The sequence below is a fragment of the Emydura macquarii genome, unplaced genomic scaffold, assembly GCF_026122565.2.
Source record: "Emydura macquarii macquarii isolate MOO-44397 ecotype Brisbane River unplaced genomic scaffold, CSIRO-AGI_Emac_v2 contig_3220, whole genome shotgun sequence".
Lineage (NCBI taxonomy): Eukaryota > Metazoa > Chordata > Testudines > Chelidae > Emydura > Emydura macquarii.
In genome coordinates this window covers 3,192,844-3,214,718 of record NW_027133357.1, presented here as the reverse complement: position 1 = coordinate 3,214,718, position 21,875 = coordinate 3,192,844, and the positions used below count along the sequence as shown (strand labels likewise).

At 51.5% G+C, this 21,875-nt stretch overlaps 1 protein-coding gene across 3 annotated transcripts in view; it reads right to left on the bottom strand.

Annotated features, from left to right (window-relative positions):
* The window catches only part of SYT2 (synaptotagmin 2), a 49,786-nt gene extending 42,278 nt beyond the window's left edge, over positions 1-7,508 (bottom strand). For 2 of the 3 annotated variants that reach the window (XM_067531884.1, XM_067531886.1), the window contains exon 1: positions 7,421-7,508. The gene's annotated coding sequence lies outside the window, so the exon portion shown is untranslated. Of the gene's footprint in view, positions 1-7,324 lie in introns of all 3 variants that reach the window. The other variant, XM_067531885.1, reaches the window with a different exon arrangement.
* Positions 7,509-21,875: the final 14,367 nt, after the last annotated feature.

The following is a 21,875-nucleotide window of genomic DNA, read 5'->3' as shown; positions in this document are numbered from 1 at the left end:
AATTACACCTACTCAACCCAGAATTTCAAAAGTTGGCGACTGTTCCATAGATTTAAAAACCCACCATGGAAAAATGGTAAACCAATGACTGTGAATAGAGGAAACTGCAATCTGCTCAGGCTGATTCTGTGAGCAAGGAAAAAGGGCTGAATTCACCACATTAGTTACCCATCACACGCTATTTGCTGAACTCCAGTAGCTGCTGTACGTAGGGGCAAAGGGAGATCTTTGTTGAAATATTGGCAGTGCATCGCCATAGATAATCTCAATCAACCCTGTTCTCCACTATGGGGCCCGGACCTACTGCTGGTCCTCTGCCCAGGGGGAATTCCAAGAGGGCTCTGACTGGGGATTGTTCGTCGCAAACCATTTCAAGAAAACATTTTGTTAAGGCAAAGTTACAATAAAACAAACATCCTACATCACACATTACTCATTCAGGATCAGGTTAATACTCAAAGAACCTGGCCAAATTCCTTTTTGGTGTAACGCCATTGACACCGCAGGGGTTACACCAAGAGTTGGATTTAGCTCAAGATGTTCTCAGAGACCAGAATGGTTCTCAGAGACCAATTGTTCAGTACGGTGGGAATCTCGTGACGGGCGAGAGAGACAGGAGACATAAACAGAGCAAAGCAACAAGAAATAAGATGGGCACAGCCATGAACTTTCTCACTGCTCAGGGGAGCTGCTGGGATCCATACCTAGTCCTGGGAAAATTTTTTCAGCCAAAAATGTTTAACACTGGAGAAAAATATAGATTCGATGACACCAAGAAGTTTTGCAAATTCCTGTCGGTTCTGACTAACTGTTCAGTTTGAAAACACAAAGGTGCAGGCTTAGACCCGCAGCAGGCAGAGCTTTCTGTCCTTTAGGTCCCCAAATCTACCTGGGTCAGCAGTGAAGGAGTCATCATCTCAGAGAGCTGCTCTGTGCCGGAGGTCTCAATCCACTTCTACCACTGCCCATGTCATCAAGATCTTTGCAATCCCCATAGCATGAACAGGGTCTCCCACTGGCTACCTCAGAGCCCACCAACTGAAGCCCTGATCCCAGACCACACTTGAGCACGTGTTTAACTTTAAGCATGGGCTTATATCTCAGGGACGGGCTGAAGGCCCTGGATCTGGGCCAGCATGTGCAATGGACACAGCGCTCACCCTGTCTCGAGGTAAGCCCCTGCCCAGCTCAGGGCTGCGGTACAAGGTGGGGTGGGAATGCCTGCACTGCCACTGTTTGCTCCGTGCCTGTTGGGTTGATAAATTAGAAGCCTCCGGACTCCAGGGCCGTCAGACTGGCTCCTTTCCCCAGCGCTATCGCTCACTATGTCAGCGCGGCCCGTTGTCAGGCTGAGCTGATGTTGATGGAAGGGAGTTATTCAAGGTCAGGAGCAGGTTGCATACGTGTATGTGATTGGTTTAGTTAATGCCCGAGCAGAGCTCGTGGGGGGAGAAGGAAGAGGGGGTGCATTTGGGCTTGGTACAGTTGATCCCATAGCCTGCAGAAACCTTTGTGCGGCCTGTCAATGCAGCTGGGGATGGCCCCGGCAAGTCTCTAAGAGCCAGCGAGATGCTATCTGAATACACGAGGTCTCGCATCCAGAGGTTTCCAATTCTGTGCCAGAGACATGTGGCCAAACTCATTATTTTTCTGCTTGTGATGCTGGTGCCAAACTAAACCGAGCTGGGGGCTGAGGATGGCTGCGTCTGGGACCTCTCCCTGCTGTCCAAGTGCTGGGGCTCTGTTCTCCCACACACGCAGCCATGCTTCGGAAGCGGGATCAGGACTCCAGCCTAGAACCAGGCATCCTGGTGCCTTCCTCTGCCCCTGACGTGCCCTCTCCCTGCTTCCAACAGACCAGGGCTGGAGTCGGGACACAGGAAGTGGCAGAGCTGACGTGGGAGGCAGTTGTGCCACTTCTGCCCGTCTTTGTGCTAGTGAGGATTCCCCTGCAGCTTTCGGCTTGGTCTGCACTGCACGCAGCTTCAGGGGACGTCTCCGTGGCAAATTAAGGTGTAATGGTAGCGTGGCTATGCTTCCCACACTCGCTTTAATCTGACTAGGGCAGAAAACAGCAGTGAAAACGCAGCAGCACACAGCCTGGCGCAAGCCAGCAACCTGGCTGCATACCCATGGCCCCTGGCAGGCTTGTACTGATTCTGATACCCATGTTGCCACATTTTGACTACTACTGTTACCTGCACTAGCTAGATTAATGCCAGCATAGGTATCCCAACCTGGACTATAATCACACCTTTATCTGTGGGGCAGACATCTGCTGAGTGCACTTGAGAGATGCACATTACTCCATGTCTAACTACAACCCCACAGACACACTTCAGCGACTCTATCTGGTCAGGCAAAACACTGACTAAATCCTGGCTAAAAGGGACAACTGCATCTGCCTGAAATCCATCTTTAGCATCTCCCTGACTATGTGAGGTGACACCGTGCAAGTGTTCAGATCTATGGCTCCATATTGCAGCCTCTGCGCTAGTTAGCCAAAAGTTTTTTTGACAGAAGAGTCGATACAATGTTCAGACTGAGGAATGATGACCCCAGGGTCAGGATAGCAGGCTAGGAGATGGGAGACCTGGGTCAAGTCACATAGGGCCAGATTTTTCCAAGATGAAATAGCTAAAGATGAAGATTGGTGCCTAGTGGCATTGACAAAAGCAGCTAAGCAAGTCAGGTGCCTTAGATACCTTTGAAAATCTGGTGCTGTATCTCTCAGGATATGGCTACAGCTGGAAATGAGTCTTCCAGCCCAGGAAGACAGATGCTATTTTCCACACTGCTGCTTTTAGCATGCTAACCTGAGTCCTGCTAGCGCTACCCAAGGCTGGGAAGCTCACTCCCACATGTAGTGCAGACATACTCTCCGGGCCTCAATTCCTCACCTGTAAAATGGGGAGAATAGCACTGTCCTACTTCATGGGGTGTTATGAGCATTAACGTATTAGAAATTATGAAGTGCTCAGATACTACAGTAATGGGGCTAGATAAGTAAGATTACATTTTTTTCTTATTAAAAACAACCTCTTCAGAACAAGTTTTACTGTAAACATTTTGATTTTCCTGGAAATTGGTTTTGTTTTCTTGACAAATTCAATCAATATTTTTGGTTGGTTTACCCAGTTTCAGTTTTGTTTAATGTTTGTTTTTCTGGGTTTTCTTTTTTTTGTTTGTTTGTTTGTTTTCCTCTGTTGCCAGTTTTGATTGATTGTCTTAGCCGCAGGGGGTTTTCAGAACTGCAAGTTTACAAAGGCAAACACTTTCGATTACAAAAATATGAAATTTAACATTTTCAAAAGTTCCGATTTTCAAGGAGAAATCAGAAAAAATCAATACGCTCCCCCAGAAATTTTTGAAAACCCCTCCATGATATAACCTAACAGAATAAAAAAAAACGTACTTAACACTTCTGTGAAACTTAAAATTTTGAGCAGCTTTGCACTAATCCTTATTCTAAAGTTTTCTTCCCCCCAGTAAAAGAAATATTTGCTTTAGACTTCTTGGGTTACCCTCATCATAGCATGCGTCATGTCAATATCCTCTTTACTCATTTCCTAACATCCCACGTCAGAATCACGGCCTTCCACATTGAAACTGGGCCTAACCAGCTAATAGAAGGGAACTCAAAATGTTCACTGGCAAATCTGATGGCAGAAAAATCATCTTCTTACCTGCCCCACGTTAAGACAAATATCAGGTCCTTCATACACACCCCTTCTTCTACCAACAGCCAACTCCTCGGTCACAGACAGCGGCTCATCACCTTTAGGAGGCACGACTGCTGGTTTTGAAATTCCAGCTTGATCCAAAGCCCAGAGAAATCAAAGGAATGACGCCCATTGGGCTCAGTGGCCTCTGAATCAGACACTAGCAGAGCTATTTAGGCCCCATACCATGGAGTTCGGCGCAGCTATTTTATATTACAGTGACACCAGGCAGCTGCAACCGAGAGCAGGCTCCACAGAGCCAGCCAATCACTGCTCCAAAGCACTTACAAACTGAGTAGCCAACACAGACAGAGTGGGAGGGGAAACCGAGGCACAGAAAGGTGAAACGATTTACACAAGATCAGTGGCAGAGGTGGGATCAGAACCCAAGTGTTGTGACTCCCAGCCACTGCCTTAGCCACTAGACCACCGGGGAGGGAAGGATCAGAGGGAAGCATTTATACTGAATCTGAGTTTTCTGGGTCAGTGTGGCGGAGATCCCAGCCCGTTAGCCCTTTCCCCAAAGATTACCACAAGCCCCTATAAATAACTCTCATGCTGCTTCCATGAAGGCTAGAGCAGCTATTTTAAGTTCTTTGGGCTCAGGGTCTCTGATTCCTGTACTCGGATTCCTGCGATTCATTGTAAAAACCTGCCTGAAGTGCCTTCCCTCAAGATGCTCAGAACAGACGCCACACAGGCTCCTTGGCAGATGTCCCTATGAGAAAAGGCCCAGCTGCTGCCTCTTACTCTCCCCCCTTCTCCACGTCTCACCTGGATCCTGCCTGGAAGGGCATGATCCTGCCCAGCACCGGGGCAGAGCGCTGCGCGAGGTCAAGTGTTTAGGGCAGGATAAAGAGCACTGGGGCCGCTGATCCTGCTTTGACAGGATGTTGCTGCCACGTTGCTCCTAACTGGTGGAAGTTAGATGGTTAACAAACCCATATGCTCTGCGCTCGCCCTCCCATTGGAATCTGCTGTTCAGGACACTGATGCATGTGCTTCCTCTTCAAAATGGCTCTTGACCATGCAAAGGGAAGGCACTCATCTCTGCCCTGTTCTGATTTAATGCTGGGTCGAGGGAACAGCAGTACATTGTGCATATAGGCGCAATACCATTAAACCCCATAGGGGGCCCTATAAGACAGAATGAGAAGGCTGATAAAGGCTGCATGGAAGATGCTCTCATCAAAGTACAGGCAATAACTGAATTCCCCCCGTTCTAAAAAGCCATTTCTCCACTTGTTCCTTCTGCCGTAGCTTACAGCAGGAGGATGAAAGGTTGTCTGCCTGACAAATTCGTTCTCCTCCCTGGACATCCCCCCAGCTATTGTTCTGGGGGTCCCCTCACAGCCCGCTCAGCAGATTCATCGTACTCTGGGCGCTGAAATGGATTGAAAAGTTAAGGATCTTGGAGCAAGCAGAAGGTGGAGACGTGTCATCAGGAACAATACTTCAAATATAACTGGGACCATGCAGTGAATCGTCTGAAGCATAAATCAGGTCAGCTGCCTCCTCTGAGTCACTAAGGGGTATTTAATGCAAAGGACTAAGAGTCCATTATAAAACATCCCAGGCTGCTTGAGTACAAGAGCTCAAATTCCGATTTAATTTAATTTTATACCTGCATTCATTTCGCCTCTCCAGAGCTGTCAGCACCTCACAGAGGCTTGAAATGCAACGGGCCAGATCCTCAGCTGGAGTAAATCCTGCTGCACTTGGGGGTGTAGCCCATTTCTGCCGACTGTGGTGGCCTGAAGTGAGGCACCTGGGGCTAGACGCACAGAGGAGCTTAGATGTAAGGACGCCGAGCACCAGCACTGTTCAAAAGCCATTGGGATTCACAACGCCCCAGTTCGGTGCCTAGGCTCCCCATACAATGAATGCAGCCAGTAAAGGTAGGTCTATGCAGCTCACAGCAGCAAGCCAGGAAACCTGGGCTCATGCTAGTGCTCCAAGAACAGCTGTGCAAACGGTGCTTTGAAGCTGCAGCTTGGACTGGAGCTCAGCATCTGAAGCCCAGCACCTCTGGTTTCCTGGTGAATCTCAGTTCAAATCCCTTCTCCCTCTCAGATGGTGGTGGGATGTAGCTGGGGATGAGGGCGGACGGGGTTCACATATCCCATGGGGCTAACGAATATGGGTAAGGGCCTCCTCCTCTTTTCTACCCCCCTCTGCATGAGACCCCATACAGGGGCCCAGCTGGGTCAGTGAGTTCAGATTAGGCCCTATGGTTGAGTAAGGCAAGGAGGGCCCATCTTCCCCTGGCTCGTGCATTGCTCTGGAGCTTAGCCTCCCTAGAGGGAGGCAGCAGCGCACGTGTGCAGAGGCAGAAATACAGGCACTGAACAAACTCGTATTCCAAAAAACATAGGTGCTAAGCAAGTTTAGGTGCTGACAAGGTGTGGCAGCAACCAGGCAGGGTTTTGTGAATCCCAGTGGGGTGGGGCCTGATGGTGGGAATCAGGCAGTTAGTCAGCAAAGTCCTTTTGTGAATCTGGCCCCTAAATCCACACAGAGGCACCTATATAGGTGGTCTCAGTCCCTGGGATGCCGCAGGGGCTCAGCATCTCTTCGGGTTAGGGCATGAATTTAGGTGCCACCATCTCAGGAGTAGCTCTGGGAGACTCAGCAACACCCCTTCTTGCTCCCAGGGGTAGTAACTTACCACCTGCCCCAGGCTGACTCAGCTGCTCTGGCTAACAGGCATGGGGTAGGAATTGTGCCCTGATTCTGCCCATTCCCTGCCCCTCACCCAGCTCCAGGGAGGGAGCAGGTGGGCAAGCAGCCCCACATATCTAGGCCCAGGTCCAGTTAGTCTGTGTAGGGACAGACGGGCAGCTTCTAATCCCTATATGTTACCCCATAGCTTGACTCAGAACTTAGCCCTTATTTAGGCATCCACATTGGAACAGGCCCATAACTGCTACTTAGAGGAAAACCCCCACAGACCCACTGGTTCCAAATGGGCATCTACAAATAGTGGGCCAGATCCTCAGCTGGTGTAGATCAACATAACTCCAGTGGAGCTACGATTCCCACCTGGATGTGACAAGAGCTGTGCTCTGTAGCTAGGGTTAGAGAGACAGAAACAAGGCAGGAATTGTAGCAGTCACTAGCCATTCCTTCCCTGCCGTGCTGAAGACACCCCCAAATTACCACTGGAGAAGCAGTTTTAAAATCTAGTTTACTTTTCTTCAGTCCCAATAAATAATTATTAATAATACTACAGCAGCATCTGGAGACCCCGCAGCAGATTGGGGCCCCATTGTGCTAGCGCACCACAGCAACACATGGCAAGAGCCAGACCCTGCTTAGAAAAGCTCAGCCACACATCCTGACTTCTGGGGCAGCCAGGACCCTGAATACCTTTAAGAATCTGGGCCTTGCAGTCAAAGCAGACAAGCCAGACGAATGGTGGGAGGGGAAACTGAGGCACAGATTGGCAATATGACTTGCCTGAGGTCACTCAGCAAGTCAGTGGCAGAGCTGGAAATAGAGCCCAGGTCCTGTCCGTTCCTCTCTTCATATTTGGAAGGACAGTCCCTATGTTTTAGTAAACTATTTCTCAGTCTCAAGCTCTGCCCCTCCAGTAAACTCACCTTGACCAACCAGTGCAGCTGAAGGCCAAGTCTCTCTCTTTCACACATCCCCCCATTTGCAGATTTGATAGGGATTCAGCTCTGCTGTAGGATTACCTGGTACTTTTCACTCGGAGGAAGACAGACCGGCATGTTTCACTTTCAGCATTTCCAGCAATACCCCCTGGCTTCAGGACCAGCTCACTAATCAGGACCCAGAAAGGTCATTAATTACAGGGGGCCAGAGCCTCAGCTGGTGTCAATGGTCATAGGTCACTGAGGTCAAGGGAGTTGTGCTGATTAACAGCAGCTGAGGGGCTGGTCTTGTTGGTTTCTGCTGAGTGTGAAACCCTGGGAAGGGGGGAGACGGTGTTTGCTGGATGGGAAAGAACAAAGATTGACGTCTTCAAACGTGGGGGCTAAAAGTTAGGCAGAAGGCATTCACAGCTGGACTTCTGTAGCCATTTTCATACAGGTCAAATGTGGGAGTTAAGTGTGACAATGTGCCTTTAAAATTGCTTCAGCCTGTTGAATGTTGCCCTTAGTCTGATTCTGATTAAATTGCTGGATAACCCACAGTCTGTGCAGTGTTAGCTACCAGCCGCCAAGGCTGACAGCAGGTGGACTGGGATTAGAGAGCAGTAAGAAGTGCAGTCCCGTTGCAGGGAGGTGGCAGGTGCAGAGTCTGCAGCAATTGGGATCTGCATTACGATGCAACACCTGCTGTGTGCACAGACAAGCTGGGATCTGTTGCACTTTCCAGAGGTCTTTGCTTTAACGCTGCCTGCTGCAGTCCCTTTAGTGAGACCCTCCTGATACTGACTGACGCTTCATCCCAGTGGCTGGTGGAGCAGCAGCTAGATCTGGATGATAGCAGTATGTCTGGTTGCATGGGGTGGATGGGGCTGGGATTGGTGCTACATTCCCTCTCCCTGGGGGTGCTGAGGAACCAGGCATTTGAGCCACATATGGAATGCCCCTTCTGTGACCCAACCCACGAGGGGGAGCCAGGACAGAGTACACAAAGATTCACTGCCCCTCATGACAAAGGAGTGGCTCCAATGTGAGGAGCCCTAACCCTGTACATTGGGCCATTGAGGGGGCATGAAGAGCCTTCCTAGCCAAGTGTGGGCGGGCGGGCAAGGGAAAGATCAAGAACATCCCCTGCTATCAGGACAGACCTCTCCTCTGCTCAGCACTGATTATTAGACTCTGCTGCAGCACAGCTCCATATAGCCACTACCTCCAGACTCAGCAGGCTCTGCATTCCAGCACTTTAAGATTGTTCCTTACAGGTCCCAAATGCCTGCGGTGTTTGTTTCAGCTGAGTTCATCTACAGTGCTTAATAAAGGAATCATGCTCAGCCTTGTGTCCTATGGTGATCTCAAAGCACTTTACAAACACCCGTTAATTCTCTCAACCACCCCATGTAGGGGGTGAAACTGTTTGAGAAACAAACAGAGGCATTGGGAAGAGAAGTGACTTGCCTGACATCACGTAGCAAGTGACAGAGTCCTGGCTTTAACCACTAGAACATACTGAACCAGGACTGGCTCTCAGAGTTCAGACTAGAACTCAGGCATCCTGGGGGTCTGAATCCTTTGCTCTACCCACTAGACTAGACAGCACTCCAAACAATTTAGCTGAGCAAGGACGTTACTCACAGGGAAACAAGCCCCAGCTCCCCTGTCAGAATCCGGCTCTGGTTACTACCGTGCAGTGTCTAAAAGTACCTGTTGCTTGGTGAATGCTCACAGTTTTCTGGGAAATGAAGCAGGGGTCTCGCTCTGGCAGCCTGCGTCACAAAAAGCACTGTCTCTGTCACTGTTTGGGTTCCGGGAGGTGCACCGTCTCTGTTGGCGAGGCCAGGGATCAGATGGGCTCTTGCATCATTCCAGAACAGGCCCAACGCATGCTGGGAGTGGGGAGGGCTTACCTGTGCTCCCCCTGTGCAGGGGACAGAAGGCATCAGTCGCTGGAGCTGTCAGACTGGTGCTTGTGCCCACCACTGAGCAGACACTAAAGCTGGATCTTAGGTTCATGGCTGTCAGGTTCTGGGCAGCGCTGTGTGTGATTTTTGCATGTAATGAGCTAACCTGCATCTTTGTGAATGAAATGCACATGCCCCGAACAGGGCATGGAGCTGCACAAAACTTGGCAGCTGTGAGTACTGGAGTGTTTCTGGGGCCTGTCAGACTGGGGGTGCCCTAGAGGGCATATTAGACCTCCCCTTATCATCAGTCTCCCACTACGTCAACTTGCTGCTGGATCCAGCAGGAGGTGTCACAAGGGGAAATGGGGGGCACCAGGCTGCCTGCACAGAAGCAGCAATTGCAGGCCATTGCTGCAGCCCAGCAGGATGCAGGACATTTCAGCGGAGCTGCAGAAAGGCATGAGGCTCCGGCTGCCAGCTGTCCAGCATCTCCCATGTCCATCAGCCCTGGTTAAGAGTCAGGGCTAAGCTTTGCTGTCGCATTCGCTTTCGGCTTTGAAAGAATTCATTTCCTCCCTCTGGAACAGGCTACGGCGCAGGGCTAGAGCCCAGAGCAACACTGCTCTGAGAGTCCGTTCCAGCCGAGTTGAGTTAGCTTCATTTCTCTATCATTCGAGCAAGCAAACAGCCCATTGCGTGGGTGGGGGGTCTAATGCAGCCTCCCTCTGTTAACACGCCTGACACTGGCACAGAGACGCCCTGGCTGGGGATGCGCCTGCCCGTCTTTGTTCTTCACTAGCCCCTCCCACCCCAAGGTCTCAAAGCGCTTTGCAAGCATGAAGGAATCCAGCCCCATGCACCCCCTCACATCTCACCCCGAAGGGAGGTATCATTGTGGCAGTGGGGAAACTGAGGCACGGAGCAGGGACGTGACTTGTCCAAGGTCACACCGTGAGTCAGCAACAGAGCCAGACCTCCTGGTTGTTCGGTCCTCTGCATGAGCTGAAAGACCAGCCTTCTCCACTCAGTGAAGGGACTGGATGCTAGGACCATTCCCCATGAGTCATGCTGGGGACGGGGCGAGAGGCAATGACCGAAGGGCACTGAGTGCATGGAGACCCCCATTGCACCCTTCCCCAGGTCACAACCCTACAATGGACACCATTAGCCCTCCCTCTTCCCTGCCACCCTCTGTCTGGCCCCAGCTGCCTCCCATCCTGTCCCCCAGCCTGATCTAACCGTGACATTGCTTGATCCCTCTGAACTGGGATTGTCCGTGCTCTAGGAAGCAGTGGGGGGATGCATGAGCTTCGCAGGCTAACACGCTGGAGGCAAACGGGAGAGCTCTGGGGGTGCTGAGCTAAGCCAGGCCCACAGCTCTCCCCTCCAGCAGGGAAGGAGGGGTGTGTGCTCCCCTTTAGAGATTCCTATTGCCTGGTTGGGGGTGGTGGGGCTGCAGCAGGAATAACGAGGGGTTGTGTAACAGGCTCTGCACAGGGAGCCGAGGCCATCGCAGGCTGCGTGTGGTGGGTGGGGGTATCGTGGTGAGGGAGTCCATGGCTTACAAAGGAGGAATGGGGGATGATAGGAAGATGGATGGAGAGGAATCCAGGAGTGTGGGAAAGTGGGATAAACTGAAGACAAGTCTCACCAAGGGACTGTGGCCTGGTGGTTAAGTCAGGGGATGGCACTATTCCCGTCTCTGACACTGAATTGCTTTGCAATGTTGGGTAAGTCCCTTCTGTGCCTCAGTTTCCCCATCTGTAACATGGAAGAGGGCAAGAATCCCTGGGGAGCTGCAAAGCTGGATTCATTAACACTTGTAAAGAAAGGATGGCCCCGTAGCTCAGTCCCTAGCTTGGGACCCAGGGGATCTCAATTCTCTGCTCTGCAACAGACTCACTGCGTGACCTTGGGCAAGTCTCTTGGGTATGTCTATGCTGCAACAAAACAAAACCAAAACCCCACAGCAGTGAGTGTCAGGGCCAGGGCTACAGACTCGGGCTTATGCCCTGGTGCTAAAAATAGCAGGATGGACATTCCCACCCAGGCTGGAGCCCGGGCTCTGAGCCGCATTCCTCTTGCCGGGTTTCAGGGCCCAAGTCCCAGCCTGGGCAGGAATGTGCCCATTGCTCTTTTCAGCACTAGCGCGCGAGCCCACGAGCCTGAGTCTGTAGCCCGGGGCTCTGAAACTTGCAGCGCAAAGGTACCCTCGGCCTCTTTGGACCTCAGTCCCCCACATGTAAAATGGGGCCAAGGGCACTGCCCGGTGTCACAGGGACAATGCGAGGTGCTCAGATGCTACAGCCATGGGGGCCAGCTAAGTGCCATGGACAGACAGGGAGATGGATGGGGACGTGGATTTTATGTCAAGGCGAAGGATACTCACCAGGAGCCTGAAAACCGCTGCTGGCTGCGAGGAGGGGATCCTGCTCCAAAGTTCCTCCACTGCTACCTTGCGGGATCACCCACCAAGGGAAAGGTCCAGCCTCCCTTCTCCACAGCCCGACCCTGGCGGGGGACGGCACCTGGCTAGAACCTGCCTGGGACTGCCGCCGGCAGGACAAAGTGCTTGTAAGGAGCAAAGCAGTGACATGGTGGGGGTAGTGGGGAGGGGGGGGGCAGAAAGACCCGGGATCCCACCCTGCCCTTTGCCAGGGACGAAAGGTGCAGCGGCCGGGAGGGCATTGAACTGCTGCCTTCACCCTGGCTGATGGAGCCAGGTGGGGCCGGCCTCACCCCAGGGGCTGGTGCCCAGATGTGGTTCCAACTTCTGTTGCAAGGGGGAGGGGGCTGGGAACAGGGCGCCTTAGGGACCAGGTTACACTGGTGTCAATCTGGACTAACTCCGGACCGACTCCGGCCAGCCACAGGCAGCCTCCGCTGGCCGAGCTGGCAGGCAGGAGCCGGGGCTGGCGGGCACCTAAAGCTGCGCCCGCCCCGGCTCCGGACCGCCCCGTCCCTTCCCGGCGCCCGGCCAGTCCCACCGCGCAACGCCTCGGGCTCCCCGGAGTCCTGCACTCCAACTTCCACTGCAGCCCGGGCACCGGCTCAACAACCCCCGCCCGCCTGCTGCCCCGGAGCCCCACATCCCGCCCCCCAGCTGGGGGCCCTTCCCCGGCACGGATCCCACCTTCCCCGCCCAGGAAAGCGGCCAAGCGAGGCGTTCTGGCATGCGGGGGGCCGCTTACCGGGCAGGAGCGGTGGCCGCTGCCTTCCGGAGCACTGCAGAACTTCGTCCAGCCGTTCCCCCCCTCCCCGCTCTGCGGTAGCGCGAACACCGCTCGCCCCGGCTCTCGCTGCCGCTCCATTGTGATGCCGCTCACATCCCGCTGCATCGGCTCCCCGCGTGCGCCCTGCCAGCCCCCGCGCGGGGCAAAACTCCGGCCGGGCCAGGGCAGCACGGGTGGGGGGGCAGAGGGGAGCCGCCAGCGGGCCTGGGCTGTCCCAGGAGGGGTGAGGAGGAGTGCGCTGAACTTTCCGCAGCCTAGGATGCCAAAGCGCCCTTCAAAGGGCAGGTAGGAAAGGTCTCCAGGGCCCCTCCGTCCTGCCAGCTGCTGGCACTGGCTGTCAGAGGGACAAGGGCTGCAGGGGCCAATGGGGGCAGATCTCCTCCCCTGCCCGGCCAAGGGCCCTGCCAGAGCGGGAGGAGGGGGGTGGTCCATGCTGATGGCAGTGTGAGGCCGTGGATACCCTGCCCTGGCATAGGGAGCCTGTCACTGTGTCCACACACCGCCTGTCTGCTTGGCTGGGCGCATGGCATTGTGTGCACCCGTGTGCGTGCTTCTGTCCTGCGTGTGTTGCATGTCTATGTGCCCCGACGTGCACACATGTCAACGTGTGTGCCCGTGTACATGGCACTAGGGGTCTCTCACTGCAGAAGCAAACTTGCCTTCGCCTATATTTCTAATGCTACTAAATAGCCTGGGGCCTTAACCCAGTGCTGAGAGGGGTGCAATCACACCAGCAGTTAATCTGGCCTTATAGTTTTGACTCAAGATGTTTTTTCATTATGTTGTTGTTGGAAGGAACCAGATTTCCTTCTCCGGGAGGCTTTTGCATGTGTACACATTCTTAGCCCAGCAGCCCTGGTTTTGTTCTCAGGGAGGTGAGAGGGCAAGAACAGGGCTGGACTGTTTGGAAGAAAGGTGGGGGGTGGAGGGGGTAGGACAGACGACAAAGCCCTTTAGAGAAGATTCAGGTTGGAGGGATTCACCGAGTCTAGATTGCCAGGCCCAAAGGAATCATTCTGAGTGTCTAGTCTCACCTCTTATATAACAGGCTAGAGAACTGCACCAGGGCTTCCTCCATCCAGTGCTTAAGAGTGGTCTGAAAACCAGCGAGGGGAGGAGAGGACTATTATCACTGGGGGGCAGCAGCTTTGGTAAAACAGTGTTTAAAGGGCACGCTGCATTGATTTTTTTTTTCCGGGGCTGCAGCCGCTTGTTTCCCTCCCACCACATATTTTAAGCACTGGCTCCATCAAGTCATCACTTGTGGCTGAGCTACAGCAGATTTTTTTTTTTTTTTTTTTTAAGACACACCTAAGCTTGATTTGCAAGCACGGACCAATGCATGCTGGCCCCAGGTATGTGATTCCCTTCTCCTGCCCCTCCTTGTTAAACATTCACACCTTGGTTCTAGCCTCAGTGTTTCTAGCATCGGCTTCCAGCCACTGGGTCTTGCTCCTAGCTCCAGACTTTTTTTGTGTAAACACACCCAGCCTTGGTTGAAATCTGGTGCATTCTAAAGGCAAAGTAAACTCATCACTCTGCAGAAATACCTTCCTGGGCAGGGGCAAGACTCAGTGCTGGAGGATGGATGAGCAGAGAAACATAAGAGAAAGAAACGGAAATAAAACCTCCGTGGCTCCCATTTGCCCCTTCCATCTAGACACAAGGGGAGAGCCAGAAAGGGAGGTTAGTTCAAATGAAGCATTTCCCCATCCTTCGGTTTGCCTGCTAAGCCAGGGCACAGAGACTGGATGCCTCTCACGGTGCCCCACTTTATGTCTGCTGCCCATATCTGCGAGGGGGGGAGGTCAGGCAAATGCAGGGGCCGGGGAGCTGAGGGTAAGCTCAGGGCTGGGAGTCACGACCAGCCTTTAGAAGACGGGACAGTCTGTTCCCATCCTCCTCCCTGTCAAGGCAGCCGTGTTAGATTGATTTCTGGAAATAATTTATAATGCAATAAGGAAGAAACCCCACAGCTAATGTGATAAGGAAGCTGAAGGAGGCCATAAAGCTGCCTTGGTGGAGCTAGACGGCTGCAGAAGCATGGGCAGCCGCAAATTGCCATTGATTTTGATCCTACATCCACTCATTGATTCTATTCAGGACCCTTCATGCTAGCACAGGCAGAGTCAGGGATTCCTTCATCATGCCTTTACATTTTGGTCTCCTGAGCCCAGGCCAGAAACCTGATGGTGAGCAATTAGAGGAGTCCAAGTCCTTGGTCATTTGGAGGTCATTTCTTTTGGAATCAGTGGGTCGCCTAACTGCTCGTTGCCTCAGCGTCCCCATCTGTGAAACGGGAGGAATGAGCGTGGACCTGCCTTATGATTTAGACTGTGGTGATACCTAGAGGTAGCTCACTAATATCTGCAAAGTGCTTGCAAAATATGAGTGAGCGTGCCTCTTCCACAGACTGGCTTAAGAATTTGTGACTTGGCCCCTGCTTATACTATTAGACTGGTTGGCTTTCCGGGATTAACCCATTTCCTGCTCTTCCGGGGCAGAATACAATTTCACAAGACCATGTTGCATTTTGGACCCCACGTGGCTTTCGCTGTTGTCCCAGCAGTGGGGGTAGGGGGGGATGGATCCACTCCAAATTTTCATCAGACAGTTTGGAAATTTCACACACGCATAAAATCACTGCTGCTTCGCAAACTCGACCATGGGCAAACGTCATCGGGAAAGCTGCCTATACTGGATTGCTTGTACCGCTCTGTTTGTGAGGCTTAACTAGGGGATACTTGGGAAGGGTTCTGCAGTCTTTATCTCACCCCTGCTAACACGGGGTAGCTCTTAGCCTCCCTCTAGTGGCAGGACCATGCAAAGTAGTTCATGAATCCACTATTGCCGCTGAGCAAACACCTGGGGAGTTTAGCTCAAGCAGGAGACACTTTCACAGTGCGTGGTGATGAGTTCAGTCCCTGCCGAGGACAGTCCATCGTTATGCTTGGATGGAAGAGCTTTCTCCCACCCTGACAGTCCAGCCATGCTATGCATCCTGTGTTTTCTAGTTCTCTTCTCCTCCTTAAATGCCAACCTCGCTGCCTTCAGTACCCAATTCAGCCACCCACTCAACAGCACTGATGAGCAGCATAGAGCAGGATGGGGCAGTGGCAGGTTTGATTTGCTTGTGCACATCACTTTTTATCCTTCCAGGAGCCATAAAAGAGCAGATAAGTCAGGCCCTCGTATTCCCTCTTTGCAAGGAAACATCCAGTAAAATGGAAAGAGAATGTGATCAAAGGGAACCCCAACTGAGGGAACTTAGCACCACACGGTATTAGTGAAGCCAAGAACTCAGTAACATGAAAGAAAAAAGGAGGGAGTTAGATGCTTACATGAGTAATGAGAAGATCCATAGTTGCAGTAGAGAGAGAGAAATAATACAAGGGATTAAATTCTAACTTCAGTGTACTACCTGACAGAGGTTAAGAAGCAGCTTCATTAGACTGCAGGGGGAAGCATATATGAATCCCGACCCACTGCAGTCAAAGGCTTTGCAATTCTTCCCAGTCTGCCTCAGAAGGGTTTTTATTACTGAGTATATTTTGGATTCATTCTTCTTGCAGGTGTTTATTCTATGCACACTGCTCACCTCACTTGCCTCTGGGGGAGCTGCCATGGGCACTGCAGTTTTGGACGCGGTTTTGAAGCTACCGGGAAGAAAAGAGGGGAGCTTCTGTAACTACTGGAATTGTCCATGATAAATGATGTCACTTGTACATCTCTGCAACATGCCCTGAAGCTCTAATTTAACCCCAGCACATCAGAAGCACCAGCTGCATGGTCCAGCAAAGAGATTCACCAGCTGGTGCTCTGGCAATTTATTCCTTTAAAGCAGTTTTAGTCCTTCCAAACCAGATCTCCTTTTTACAGAGGGCCCTTCATTTTGGAGCAGACCTGGTAAAGACAGCACATTAATGCTCAGAGTTGATGATTTCCCCTATTCCTTTGTGCGCCACTGCAGAGAAGTGGGTTGGAATCAGAGCTATCCCCAGGTCGCAGCTTAGTTTTTAGTACTTATCACCCTGCATAGTGATCGTGTGGGATCTTTCAAGCCGAGCAGGTTAGGGCTGGGTCTGTAATTGGATGCGAGACCTCTCTCAAGATCTAAGATGGTAGCGTTTCTTCAGTAGGGGGCACTTACAGTAAGTATGGAATCAATGCACCAATGTGGTGGTCAGGGCTGTGACCCTCCAGCCCCCAGGTTGGCATGAGATAGATTGTGAAACCAAAAGTTCCAGCTGCTGGGTTTGCTACAGTCCCATAGTGATGAACGTGGGCATTATTCCTGATCTCCTGGCCAAATTAAAATTTGGGAATTGCAGCCTGTGTCCTTATATTTCTCCTGGAGCACCACCTTACACCCCACTTCTTGTCCTAAAATCTAAAGCTAACTTTTACATAAGCACCCTCTGCTTTGGTGGGTCAACATTGTTAGGTGTTCATCCTGAGACACACAGGATCAGATATTCCTATGCATTTAGCATCCAGCAGCTCCAGGTGAGACACTAGCTGCTAACTGCCCAGCACTTCAGTTCCCCACCTGTGCAATAGGGATAGTCATCCTTCCTTTCTCTGGTCTAATTAGACTGTGAGCTCTTCAGAGCTGGGACTGAGTAACTAGTCACCAGGACCAGATGGTATCCACCCAAGAGTTCTGAAGGAACTCAAATGTGAAATTGCAGAACTACTAACTGTGGTCATTTAAATCAGCTTCTGTACTAGATGACTGGAGGATAGCTAATGTGATGCAATTTTTTAAAAAGGCTGCAGAGGCGATCCCAGCAATTACAGGCCGGTAAACCTAACTTCAGTACCAGGCAAAGTGGTTGAAACTCTAGTAAAGAACAGAATTATCAGACATATAGATGAATAGGATTTGTTGGGGGAAGAGTCAACATGGTTTTTGTAAAGGGAAATCATGCCTCACCAATCTACTAGAATTCTTTGAGGGGGTCAACAAGCATATGGACAAGGGTGATCCAGTGGATATAGTTTACTTAGATTATCAGAAAGCCTTTCACAAGGTCCTTCACCAAAGACTCTCAAGCAAAGTAAGCGGTCATGAGATAAGATCCTCTCTTGGATCAGTAACTAGTTAAAAGATACGAAACAAAGGATAGGAATAAATGGTCAGTTTTCAGAATGGAGAGAGGTAAATAGGGGTGTCCCCCAGGGGTCTGTACTGGGGCCAGTACTGTTCAACATATTCATAAATGATCTGCAAAAAGGGGTAAACAGTGAGGTGGCAAAAATTTGCAGATGATACAAAATTCCTCAAGATAGTTAAGTCCAAAGCAGACTGTGAAGAGTTACAAAAGTGATCTCACAGAACTGGGTGAGTGGGCAACAAAATGGTAGATGAAATTCAATGTTGATAAATGCAAAAGTAATGCACATTGGGAAACATAATCCCAACTCTACATATAAAATGATGGGGTCTAAATGAGCTATTACCACTCAAGAAAGAGATCTTGGAGTCATTGTGGATAATTCTCTGAAAACATCCACTCAATGTACAGCAGCAGTCAAAAAAGCTAACAGAATGTTGGGAATCATTAGGAAAGAGATAGATAATAAGAAAATATTCTATTGCCTCTTTATAAATCCATGGTACGCTCACACCTTGAATACTACATGTAGATCTGGTCGCTCCATCTCAAAAAAAGATTTATTGGAATTAGAAAAAGTACAGAAAAGGGCAACTAAAATGATTAAGGGTATGGAGACGCTTTCATATGAGGCAAAATTAATAAAACTGGGACTTTTCAGCTTGGAAAAGAGATGACTAAGGGGGGGATATGATAGAGGTCTATAAAATCATGATGGGTGTGAAGAAAGTAACTAAGGAAGTGTTATTTACTCCTTCTCATAACACAAAAACTAGGGGACACCAAATGAAATGAATAGGCAGCCGGTTTAAAATGAACAAAAGGAAGTATTTCTTCACACAACACATGGTCAACCTGTGGAACTCCTTGCCAGAGAATGTTGTGAAGGCCAAGACTATAACGGGGTTCAAAAAAAAGAACTAGTTAATTTCATGGAGGATAGGTCCATCAATGGCTATAAACCAGGATAGGCAGAGATTGTTATTTGCCAGAGGCTGGGAATGGCCGACGGGATGGATCACTTGAGGATTACCTGTTCTATTCGTTGCCTCTGAAGCACCTGCATTGGCCACTGTCGGAAGACAGGATACTGGTCTGGATGGACTCTTGCTCTGACCCAGTATGGCCCTTCTTATGTTCTCATTCTGAGTCTGTGCAGTGCCCAGCCCAGGGGGCTCTGAGCACGGCTGGGTCCGCTAGGCAATACCATACTGCACCTAACAACACAGACTCAGTGATGATCATATGACACTGATCTTGGGGTGGATTCACTCCAGTCCCTCTCTGTATTTTGGGATCCCCCATGAAGACCCCAAATGTTTAGACTCCATGGAAGCCATTGGGTCATGTTTGGTTTGGATCAGGCGCCCGAGTTCCACGTTATGACTCTGCAAAAGCCATGAAAAAACCTGAACTGGCCTCAGTGTCACAGGAAACTGGGCTCAAAATCCCTGAGCCAACCTGGCCTGAGCTCAGAAGGAAACCCCAGCGCAGGTGAAAGCCACGAAGCTTGTTCCAATATTCTGCACAGCACCACCCCTACGTCTTCCTATTGACAGACGCCTTGAGTCACGATGCACTGATCTAATCATCAGGCCACACTTCCTGCCCAAGGCCCGGCCACCCGGTCCCCTGCTTTAACCCACTGGTGCCCCACTGTGGGGTACACAGAGATCTTCCAGTGAGTACATCCACTCAGCTAGGTATTTGCCTAGTTTTACAACAGGCTAACATAAAAAGCACAAGCGAAGTCAGGACAACCTAAAATTTCATGCAGACAATGACTTGTTTATACTGCTCTAGATATTATACGTACATTTCAGTGCATAGTATTTATATTTCAATCGATTTATTTTACAATTATATGGTAAAACTGAGAAACTAAGCAATTTTTCAGGACTAATGTGTTGTGACACCTGTGTTTTTATGTCTGATTTTGTAAGCAAGTAGTTTTTAAGTGAGATGCAACTTGGGGGTACGCAAAACAAATCAGACTCCTGAAAAGGATACAGTAGTCTAGAAAGGCTGGGAGCCACCGCTCTAACTAACAGAACACACACCCCTCCGACAGCCAGAAATAGGACCCAGGGTCTCTAACCCCTGCTACTTCAGTCCTGCTCTAATCATTGGCAAACACTTCCTATCTGAGCTCTGATATGCCATGCACATCCCTGAACCTACTGGAATCCAGCTGCTGCATGGTAATTGATTTTCCAAGGCAGCTGCTGATGAATGCCAACTTGGCAAGGGGTTGCAGCAAGGTGGGGCGATGGGAGGGCCCGAGTCGAGCTGTGAGACAGGATCCTCGCAGGGGCAGCCTCCTGATTCGCCGCACCGCTGATTGCTTGGAGACGAGGACACGCATGGTAGCTCCAGCCCAGCCGTGCCAGGCTCAGGAAGTGGTTAACATCCTAATTAGAAAACACCCAAAGTGTCACTTATTTTCCCCACTGAGCTGGGAAGGAAATTGATTGTGAAGACTATTTTTTACTCTGATTACGATGGGGCTGCACTGGCAGCTCCTCCGGTCCAGTGCTTGACACAAGTCACTCAGGGGTGGCTCTCTTCCCTTTCTTCTGCTGATGAATTAAATAATTCTAGTCAGCGCTGGCGCTTTTGGATTCTGGGCTGAGCTTGTGCTGGGAACAGAGCTGCAGCCACAGCACAGGATCCCCCACTCAGACGTGAAGGGGTTTAAGGTCAAACTACACTAACTTCTACTGCACAGGAAAGGGAAGGGGGGTAACTGAAACCCAGCACAGGGTTAAAGTTTGAGCTGATTGGCATCTAATCAGAGCTTGATCACCCATCCCTGGGGCACAGGTTTGCACACACGTGCCCCCTCCTCCCCCATTACACCCATGCAGGGCAGCAAATGCATCGAATACACACGCGTGGAATGTGCTAGCATGTTGGCTCTCGCGCTGAGCCCATTCAGGTGGTCTGGACTGGGAAGTTCAATTGCACTCAGGCCCTCCTTAGGGGAAACCTTCCCACCCCCCAGCGGCAGGGCATGCCATCTGCATCCCCTCTGCCTTAGGGAGGAAGGAGTCACTCCCGGGGGAGGAGAAGTCATGTGACACCCCAGTGCCCCACCTGCCAGCTTTACTTGCCCCTGGCAGTGCACACCAGCTGCCCCGCAGGGAGACACTGGTGATTTCCCCGCTGCACTGGCCTTGCCCTCTGACCCCAGCCAGCTGGCTCCAGACCCCAGAGCACAGTGGGAGTTAGGGGCAGCTTGTACTGCTGAAGCCCTATGGCAGGTGGTCATCCTGCTGCCTGGGGGCAGGGAATAGGGCCCCCAGCACAGGTCAGGGACCCTCTTATGCCACCCTTCCTTGCCAGCAGGATGGCCTCGTGATTACGGCCCTGGGGTAGGGCGTCTGGGCACTGCCAGAGTGGAAATCAACATGATAGCCAGGCAAAGTTTGGTGCCAGGAGTGGGTGGTCCTTGGGTGACACCCCCATTTCCTTCCCCTCCCCCCCCAAATCTGATCCACTGAACCTACAGGCCAAAAGGCAGGAGTGGAGCCCAGCTGGCCACCAAGCCCCAACCAGGCAACCCCACAGGGTCCTCAGAGCCTCACCGCGTGAGTACCGAGCCCCAGGGGTGCAGCGGGGCAGCCCAGCAGAGCTGAGGCAAGCCCACGCATGCAGTGAGCTGTGAGCGGCATCTCACTCTGGCCTTGCGGCGACAGGGGCAGGACCTGGAGAATTATCGCTACTTCCCCTCGCCCCCTTTTATTTGCCCCCTGTGCGCACCAAGTGCGGGGGCATGGACCCCAGGGGACGTCTGCCATCGTCAGTGGCGTTGGGCACAGCTGCCAGCAGAGAGCACGCTTGGGCCCCTGCTCTTTCCTGGCCACAAAGCAGGGCAAGGGAGGCAGCAGCATGGCTGGGGTTGCTTGCTCACCGCTACGAAGGAATGACAGGGGCACAGCTGTGTTCCAAACGGCCCCGTTTATAATGCCACCCGGCCAGGCCAGGCCTCACTCGGCTGTGCTCTGGGAGCGTCTCTGAACAGAACGCGGGCAGCAAAGCCCACGAGAGGTCTCACAAGCTAGTTCAAGGGATCCTGCCCTATTCCTGTGCATTACAAGTGGCCTCGAACCCCTCCTCTCTCTCTTTCCACTGCTTCCTTTTTACACCAATCCCTGCTCTCACCCGCCAGCCCCTCTGCCGGTTCATTGACCAGGCCCTGACTTCCCTCAGCATCTCTCGCCTGGCTGCTGGATGGGAACATTACTAAGCAGACTCCTGCGATGCTGGTCAGTGCAGAGACATTGCT